Genomic DNA, 10,507 nt, shown 5'->3' on the forward strand with positions numbered 1-10,507 from the left:
GGGAGGGACGCGCTCTAAGGAGGCCGGGGCCATCTATGCCAGACAATAGCAGGAAAACGAACATCAGACGCTAAAAAACAACAGTCCAGTTATTAGAAAGTGCTAATAACAACAACAAGGAATGAAATAACAACAGAACAAATGTTGTTTTTGCACTTCTTTTGGAAGATTTAGACATTAAGAAAAGTCACATTAAAATAAAAAATCGGTCAAATTTTTTCAACCTTATCTCCTTCCAAACCTGTGACTGTATGTATTTTTTGGAACATAAAAGGAGAAAGCTTGTATATTTTATGGTGATCATGTTAATCAACCCAAAAAAAAAAATCCAAACCAGTAATTTGTGTTTTGTGATGATATTCAGTTTGCTTTACATGGCAAACAATTCCTTTGTCTTCTTCTTTTTTTATTTGTATTTTTTTTTATAGAGATGTCATTTTGACATCAAACTTAATATTTTTTGTCAAACTAAGTTTTTGTGTGTGCAAAAACTGAAAACGTACTTGTACAATGTAATCCCTTTGGCTCTGGTGTCTGTAGGTCATTAGTCCAGCAAAAAGTTATTGTAGAGCACAAGCTTAGCTCAGGTTATGTTGGTTGGATTTACTTCACAAAATGAGATGTGAGCTAGAAATGACAGAAATTTTAACCACAGTGAATTTGCATGTCTGTCTGTTCACTTCTTTGTATCTGTGTGTGTTTCTGTGCACACACACACACACACACACACACACACACACACACACACAATAAAACCTTACTTCCCTGTAACAAGGTTTTTGGGTCACTTGCACACACATCGAGACAAATTTCACCACTTTTAATTCAGTTTCTGAGCAAAGACACTGGGACTGATGCTTTCACAGAGCTGAAAAAATAATCATAAATGATTAGAAAATGTCACTGTAATGCAAAGTTAATTTTGCAAGTTTTTTTTTTAAGTTCTGCCACATTTATTAAGGCTTTGCTAATGAATGCCATATGATCCTTTAGGTTTCATTTTCATTACTAGTTAATACAATCTGTTTAACTTATCTAGCCTAGTTAACTTGCCATAATCTGCAGTACTAACTTCTGCTTTACAGTCTAGGCTTATAAATAAGTTTTTTTTAATACCAAGAATTTATATTTATTATTAGGTAAATTTTGAGCTTTTAATAACACAGATACCTCTGCTTTTACTAAAAATGTTGTGATATTTGACCCAACCATTAGTCACAGACCATCACAGAGACAACTGTGAACCTTTGATCATCTTACTGTAATATGAACTACATGTATTGACATATTTATCTTGTAGCACTGATTGGCAGGTTTTATGACAGTTATTCTATAATCATTATTATATAGACACAATTCTTCTATGTGTTGTTATAAGTGCATTTATTACATTGTAATAACAAGATTAATAGTCATGTCAACACACACAAGCCCATGAGGAGTTTCAAAAGAGGGTTTATCTGAAGCCACAGCTGTTAAATATTGCATAAATGCAAGGGGGGCCTCAGAAAGCATATGAGTTTCATTTCAGTCATTGAAAACAACAACATGCGTCATTATGAATGGCATGGTGAGCAGAGAGAATGTGGTTATCATTAAAATGACTAAACACACAGATGAGTGTTGTCCAGAGGCCAGGATACACACATACACTCACATGAAGCTACGGAAAGAGAACGGACACACACACACACACACACACACACACACACACACACACACACAGACACACACTTTGAGAGGAAAATTCTTTAGATGCTTCCTTTAAGTGTATTAGAGAGACTTGCTTTGACTTAATATCATACACACTGCATTGATCACAATGTTACGAAGTTAGATCAATGAAAAACATCCTTATCACAGTCTGAAATCACTTCTACAAAACCTTTTCCCATTACAATGCTTTTATATAACACATTTTCATGTGCTATTTAATTACGCTTGCAATTAGGTTATCCTCTAAATGCATCTGATGTTCTGAAGCAAAACATATTGCAGGCAAAACTTTCCCCTGCTTTTACATTTGAGAGTTGTTTGCTGTTTTATTGGTAGCGAAAGTGGAATAAATAATGGAAAAATAGGGAAAAGAGAAGGTTTAGAATAAGATCAGACATGTGACTGTGTGGATTTGAACCTGTATCTCCTGCATTAGCATCATACTTACAGGTAGCTCAATGTGTCTGAAGCATGCGTACTAACCGCTAGGCCACATTTCAAACAACTTCTGATATTTCAAACTGGAAAAAAACTATGACTGTTTTACATTTGTGCTAATTGTTTCTAACTATCCTAAACAACTCAAATCTTGGTTGCATTCCCTAAGCTCACTGCTGACAAACATATTTAACATTCAAGCCAAACCAAAACCATAATGACCCATTTAATGTAAGAGTTCACCCAAAAGGCAATTCTGTCATTTACACACCCTCAAAAATCAGATATGGTGCCTACATTGAAAAAAAAATGGTGTTGGATTTACTTTGAATCATTTTTCACTCCGAAATTGCTGTAAATGTCACAAATAATTACAAAGAAACTGCAATTAAAGGAACAGTTCACCCAAAAATAAAACATAAAAATAGCCAAAAATGTATATTGGGCAAAGATGTAGATTAATTTGTTTCTTCATCAGAACAGATTTGGAGAAATGTAGCATTGCATCACTTGTTCACTAATGCATCCTCTGCAGTGGATGGGTGCCGTCAGAATGAGAGTCCAAACAGCTGATAAAGACATCACAATAATCCACAAGTAATCCACCATTCCAGTCCATCAGCTAATGTCCTGTGAAGAGAAAAGCTGTGTGTTTGTAAGAAACAAATCCATCAATAAGACATCTTAACTTTAAACACTTGCTTCTGGCTAAAATCCATAATATTGCTTCCTCCAATGCAAAAGTCATCTCGTTTGAATCAGGAGACAATTATGCACATATTTATGCAGACCATTTATACAGCAAAAAATATGTTGGTGGATTTTGATGTGTGAGAACAACAGAGAATGGTCTTTTTCAGTGGAGGAAGTGTTATTAAGGCTTTTTGGACTCTCATTCTGACGGCACCCATTCACTGTAATGAGTAAAGTTCAATATAAACCATCACATATTGAAAAGATCTGTGTGATTTAGAAAAAATGAAGGAAAAAAATATATCACCATAAGTGTCTGTAATGTCTGTAATGAATGCATATATCATACCTAATTCATCTTTTTTCGTGAATTATCCCTTTAACTTTTTTAGGCACATGGCCAAGAGGTTAAAATAGTGCATTAGCGTGCAAACAATACCGGGGCTTTTTCTTGGTCGATGAACATCCTACGACCAACAATTTTATACCCATTTTGTTTTGTTTGTATATAATCAGATGCTTCCTTTTCCGACAATTCATCCAAGCACTTTAAACAATGAGAGGACAGAGATGGACAGACAGTCAGGAATAGAAGAAAACAATGCAATGCATACACAGCATCAGAGAGTGAGACCACATCCCTTATAAACATTTGCCATATACCGCAGGGTCTGGAAAAATACCTAGTCAGGTTACAGGTTATCACAGGCACGCAACACTCACATTTTCATCAGAATATGTAAAAAAAAAAAAAAAAAAAAACATACTTTTCCAGCAGTAACAATTTGTGTAGTAACCGTAAGATTGTGGTGAAAATGTTTACCAAGGTATGATTTGGTAGGGGACGCAAAGCTGCAAATGCATATAGGAGCAAGAAAGAGCAAAAAGTCTAGAAGTAGGGGTGAAATACCAAGACCTAAGACACCTCTCTGTCTGTGTGGTCTGGTTTTTGGAGCAGTTCTGACAAGCAACTGACTCTGAATGGCAGATCTAAAACAACTGTAACAAAATGCTTCAACCAAACACACAGGCACAATGAGAGACACGCAAACAGATGCTCGGCTGTCTCTCAGGGGAGGACAGAGATGCTGGTGCAGATGCTTTCCTACATGACTGACCATCAGGGAAACATCCTCCCTAAAGGATTTAGTGCTGGACATGATATTCTGATTAGCTAAATAAATGGTGTTCAGTACGACAAACTTTTGTTCCATCACTATTTAATCACAGTTAATCTCATATAATAAAATTAATTCAATTCATGCTTTGTGAATTCCTTCTATTGTGCTGCACAGTTCGGTTAACTTGCGGAGTCCCACAAAGAGCTCCACTAGTCTAAATCACATTCCCTTCCAGTGCTAAAACAACTGTTGATGATCAAAATAATCTGAATAACTCCACACAAATCTTGGGTATCTTCAACAGCACCTTTGTCCGGCTAACTTAATTTTAGGATTGGTCACACATTTTTATATCATCTTCTAAATGTCTTGCAGATTGGGAGTATATGGTGAACCCATCTCCACCCAGTTTTGGCAGGACGATGGAGCAAAAATAAATAAAGTGAAGAAAAGCAGCAAATCTTTGACAGTGTGAGTTTGCAGGCCAGTGGGCGTCTGAAGGGAACATGCAGCTCATTGAGGGCCCCAAGTTACACAAGTCGTTTTTTTTGTAGGTCACCGTTACATCATGGTCTTCACAGAAATGCTCGGAAACACTTCATTGTGACCTATTTTAGATAGAGACACACCTTTGGTTGCATTCTGATGTGTTTTCTCGCAGAGAGCACCAGAGAAATGGCGTAAATCTGTGATACGCACTTACAGGGATAACACTGGTTTTGTTTTTCTTTCCCTCTATTGATACAAGAGTGCACAGAAGCCCAGATGTCACTTATGAGCGGCAAAATGTGCAATGTGACTGAACTACTGCCTCTGGTTATCAGCGTCCATCCCATCCAATCCATCGCTTTCCGACAGCTGGGTGTTTGTTATTTTTATTTTGTGCATTGCTGTTTCTAAAAGGTGCTTCTTAAAATACGGTCCTTGAAATAGAGAATCAAAATGTTCTTGATATTTACACATATGAGAGTTTATATACAACTCTTGTCATCATAAATATCAAAATGGATATGGTGCCATGAAGTTAGCCAATCACAGCAGTGGTTGTTTACTTCATTTTTTGGTACAAAATTCTTGGCAAACTTTATAAACTAACCTTGAGAAACATATATAAAAATCTGAAACTGCATTTTATGACCCCTTCAAATGATTTTTAACCTCATATTGTATATATACAATAGTGTACTATTTAATATGAAGAGTATGCACTTTTTTATTCTATACTGCCCTACAAAGCAAAAAGGCAGTAACTACGCAGAGTGCAGAACTGAGAAAAATGACTTAAAAGTTATCCTGTCATCCAGCCTAAGTAGTTACTGTACAAACAACGAAATTTTTCTTCAAAACGACACACATTTCAGATAAGATGTTTTGTCACATAACAAAGGATGCCTTGAATGTCATGAAAATGACAATAACTAATTTTTGACCAAAAATGCAGTAACTGCCTTTTTGCTTTGTAGGGCAGTATAGCATACCCAGATGACCTAAAGTACAACATTTTTCAAAATATAGCAGGATATAATAGGGAATACTGTATCCCAGAATGCAATGCACCTGACTTTGCCTTCCATTTCCAACGTGATGAATGATACAACTGGACTACTCTTGGATTAAAAATGCAAAATAACATTTTTAATTATTGCAGAGAAATGTGGACACCAATCGTTGAATTACAATGTTGTGAGAAGGAAAAAAAAAGTGAAAATTGAAAATCAGAAAAAAGACAGATGTACTTGGCTTTAATGGCTTTAATGAGGGAAAGAACTACAATCCCATAAAGCATGGCATATGATTTAATCAAATTAATGGATAAATAATGGATTTCCCTATGGAGAAAATGAATGGGATTTTTACTTCTTGACTATTGCACTAAATTGTATAGGATTTTTCACATACTGTGCAGTATGACAGAATTACATTCTGAACACATTCAATCAGAAGAACTGCAGAAGAGCAGCCAATCAGAGCTGCTCTAGTGTTTAACCCTCACCAATGCAAATGAGCTCATTTGACTATGGTAAGTAAACATGCTCAGTCATTTGCAATAAGGGGACTAATTAGAGGCTAACTAGCAGAGGAAGTGGTGAGAGTGTTTCTAATTCACACGCTCGGCTTCAGACATGAGTCTGAGTCACAGGTTTCAGCTGGAAACCTCACATACCTTCATTTCCTCATTACTCTCCAGGTACTTATTGCTTCAGGATGTTTACTAGAGCTGTAAGTTCACTAAATATTTCCCTGGTTAATATGGATGACTGAATGGAAATGGTGCCCTCTGATGATATTTTCAAGAGCTGTTTTGTGACTATAATTTTAGCTCTGGAGGACACTGAAGACCTCATTTTGGAGATGTACTGATTCTCACTCTTTCAGCTCAATGGGTTCAGTCTGAGACTGAAAACTACCACACATCTAATGAAAGGAATAGTTCACGCAAAAATTTACATTTTCAGCAGATTTTCACATTTACTCACCTTCTGCTTGTCTTTCATTGAATAAAGAAAGTCATTTTGGATTATCTTTGAATGTTAATTTTTTAAGTGATTTCTTTTAAAAAAACAGCATATCACACTTCGAGTAGGCTATATGGAACTGTTCCAAGATCTAAAATAGTATTTGTTCTGTTTTGGGAACTTTTAACCATAAAAAGCCATGTAAATGATTTTTTCGTCTCTTTCTCTGTCTCTCTCAGGGTCACTCTGTCTGTCTCTGATGAATGGATCTTTATAGGCCACTCTCAGAGGTCGAGTACTGACTTTGACCTCAGCAGGAGCAGAGCAGCACACAGGTCATGTTGACTTATTCTCCTCTGAGTACAACTAAACTACACCACATGCTGTCCTCTTTTAGACACACACACACACACATCTTCTTGAGGAAGGTCCTCAGTACACACTCAAACTCTCCCTCACTTAAATGAACACACACAAACACACACACACACACACACACACACACACACACACTCGCTCTCTTCCTGTCAGAGTGCTGCATCTGTTTCTCTTACTCATGTTCTTAAATTCCTCTCAAATCTCAAGTCTCTCTCGCTCTTTCTTCCGTGCCTCTTTTCACTCACTCTCTCCACTTGTTTGCTTTTCTTTCTACTCCTCTATTCATCTGTGAGGGCGTGTAGTGTTAATAAGATAGCATGTGTGTGTTTGAGAGAGATACCCTCATAATTACTGACAAAGAATCCAAACATTTTTATACACTGACTGTCCGCCAACTACTGTATCTCTCTTTTGTACTTTGATGTTATCATTCATGTCAGTGAAAATCTTTATACGTGTTTGTTGTTTTAGTGTTATAAATATTGAATTTTGACAATTCCATCAAGTTTATTGAATTCATTAGGGGCCAAGCTCTGAAGGTGCTTAGGCACCTATTGTATCCGTTAGCGTGATTTTCTTCTTCTTCATCTCCTTCTTTAAGTCTATGGCTGCCTATAGAACCGCTTGCAGGAAAGTTGTGAAATTTGGCACACTGATAGAGGACAATGAGATAAGTCACCATAGCAAATCTGGAGTCTCTAACTCAAACTCTCTAGCGCCACCACTTGTCCAAATTTGCACTCAGTTGCAGTTGGCTTGTTTCTATAGTGCTTGGCCCTGTAATTGCTGCTTGGAGCTATATTTTATTATTATAATTATTATTATAAACACACTATTTATGTAGCTTGTATTAAAAAAAAGCATTATGGATTCATATTTTGGCCAGAAACAACAGTTTGAAGTTTTTAACATCTTAATAATAGATTGTGTCCTACAAACAAGCAGCTTTTCACTTCACAAGATGTTAACTGATGGACTGGAGTGTTGTGGATTATTGTGATGTTTTAATCACCTGTCTGGACTCTCATTCTGACGGCACCCATTCACTGCAGAGCATCCATTGAAGAGCAAGTAAAGCTACATTTCTCCAAATCTGTTTCCAGGAAAAAACTAACTCATCTATATCTGGATGACCAGAAGGTGAGTATTCATTCTGCAAATTTGTTCATTTTTCTCACCCTTCCTTTGATGAAACACAACCCAGAAACTTTTCTGAAACTCAAAGAGGCCCAAAGATCTGCAAACTAATGGAAAGTTGCTTACATTTAAATTGTTGATGACATTGTTTAAACGTTTCAATTAGACCATAATGAACATCTGGGATTCAAAATCGAATTTAAACTTGGAAATAAACAAAGGGATTTTTAAAGAATTGAAAACAAAGAAGCATTATGATGTAACATGAAGAATTAAAATGCATTATATTTGTAGGTCACAAGCAGTCAGTTTGTGAGACTGATCATGAGACTCTGTACAGATGTTTAAATGTTTTTTCTTCCACTTTCAAATCATGATCATCATATTTTACACATAATTTTGTGGAGTATGTGTTAAAACAAAAGACATACCAAATACTAAGACATTCAGTTACATTTTTATTTTTAATTTAGGAATGTTATGCTGATAATAACATTTGTAATAAATTACATTAAATAAAATGCAGCACAGAAGCATTTTCACAAGTGTTCCCATGCTGTTGGAGCCCAGTGCATTGAGTTAAAATCAACCACTCACAGCATCCAGTAAAACTGTTTGTGCTCCAGCTGTAGAATCAGAGTTGCGATGCAATAATAAGAGCTCCACTTTCCCTCTCGTGTCAGAACCTGGACACACAACAGCTGTGTCCAGTAACACATTCCCGCCTTCAAACACGCACATGATTTCTTTCTCCCTCTCACAACATTTGTCCCTTTCCTCTCTGGGGCACTTGTTTTGTTCAACTTTTTTATCCCTCTCTATTTTTAGTCTCATCTGTCCCAAACACATGAGAGACAAGCACATATGCACTTTGACAATTGCCCTCCATCCTTATAAATAAAGACAGAAGACTCTAGTCTAAAAATAACCCGAAGCCTCACACCTGTTCTTAACCAAAAGGACAAGTAAAACATTTAGCACATTGTGTAATCATCTGGTTAGCGGCCCATACAGATGTATACAGTGAAACATATAATACTAAGACACTGACACCATCTAAACGCAAACATGTTTAGGTTTGTAAACTATAGAATATTTATTATTGTCTGACAACTGGGTAGAAAGACTTTTCAAAAAGTTCCCAATCCGACATAGACATAAACCAATTCTATATATGAAGAGATTGGTTCCAAAATGTGATAAACGCCTTTTTTGTTTATTTTTTATTGAGTTTCCGTCAAAATCAGTATAATATCTAGTCGGTATTGAAAAGTTAATTTTTAATTCTATGCAAAAAACAATAGCTGCTGAGTTATTAGGTCATGTTTTCTCCCTTTTTTCCCAAACTGTGACAAATGGCAGTCTCCTTTTTTGCAGAATGCAATATATCTAAACCAATCACAGTACACCATACCACCCACTCTAGACAGTAACAACCAATCACAGCACACCATACCACCCACTCTAGACAGTAACAACCAATCACAGCACACCATTCCACCCACTCTAGACAGTAACAACCAATCACAGCACACCCTTCCACCCACTCTAAACAGTAACAACCAATCACAGCACACCATTCCACACACTCTAGACAGTAACAACCAATCACAGCACACCATTCCACACACTCTAGACAGTAACAACCAATCACAGCACACCATTCCACACACTCTAGACAGTAACAACCAATCACAGCACACCATTCCACACACTCTAGACAGTAACAACCAATCACAGCACACCATTCCACACACTCTAGACAGTAACAACCAATCACAGCACACCATTCCACCCACTCTAGACAGTAACAACCAATCACAGCACACCATTCCACACACTCTAAACAGTAAAAACCAATCACAGCACACCATTCCACCCACTCTACACAGTAACAACCAATCACAGCACACCATTCCACACACTCTAAACAGTAACAACCAATCACAGCACACCATTGCACCCACTCTAGACAGTAACAACCAATCACAGCACACCATTCCACACACTCTAAACAGTAACAACCAATCACAGCACACCATTCCACCCACTCTAGACAGTAACAACCAATCACAGCACACCATTCCACACACTCTAAACAGTAACAACCAATCACAGCACACCATTCCACTCACTCTACACAGTAACAACCAATCACAGCACACCATTCCACCCACTCTAGACAGTAACAACCAATCACAGCACACCATTCCACACACTCTAAACAGTAACAACCAATCACAACACACCATTCCACCCACTCTACACAGTAACAACCAATCACAGCACACCATTCCACCCACTCTAGACAGTAACAACCAATCACAGCACACCATTCCACACACTCTAAACAGTAATGGCGGTGCTTTGAATATGCCCGGCATCATAGTTTTCCTAATCTACTTTGTACTTTGTGATCAACAAACAAATTTAGGGCTGCACGATAAATCAACATGTTATTGCCATGCTCAACTCAACATTAAAGCTAGTTCTGTGATAAATCTCCATCACCTGCTTTCAGATGGAGCGGCATTTAATACACAGGGTCGTAGAACACTGACAAGTTAT

The sequence above is a fragment of the Carassius carassius genome, chromosome 46 (assembly GCF_963082965.1).
Source record: "Carassius carassius chromosome 46, fCarCar2.1, whole genome shotgun sequence".
NCBI classification, from domain to species: domain Eukaryota; kingdom Metazoa; phylum Chordata; class Actinopteri; order Cypriniformes; family Cyprinidae; genus Carassius; species Carassius carassius.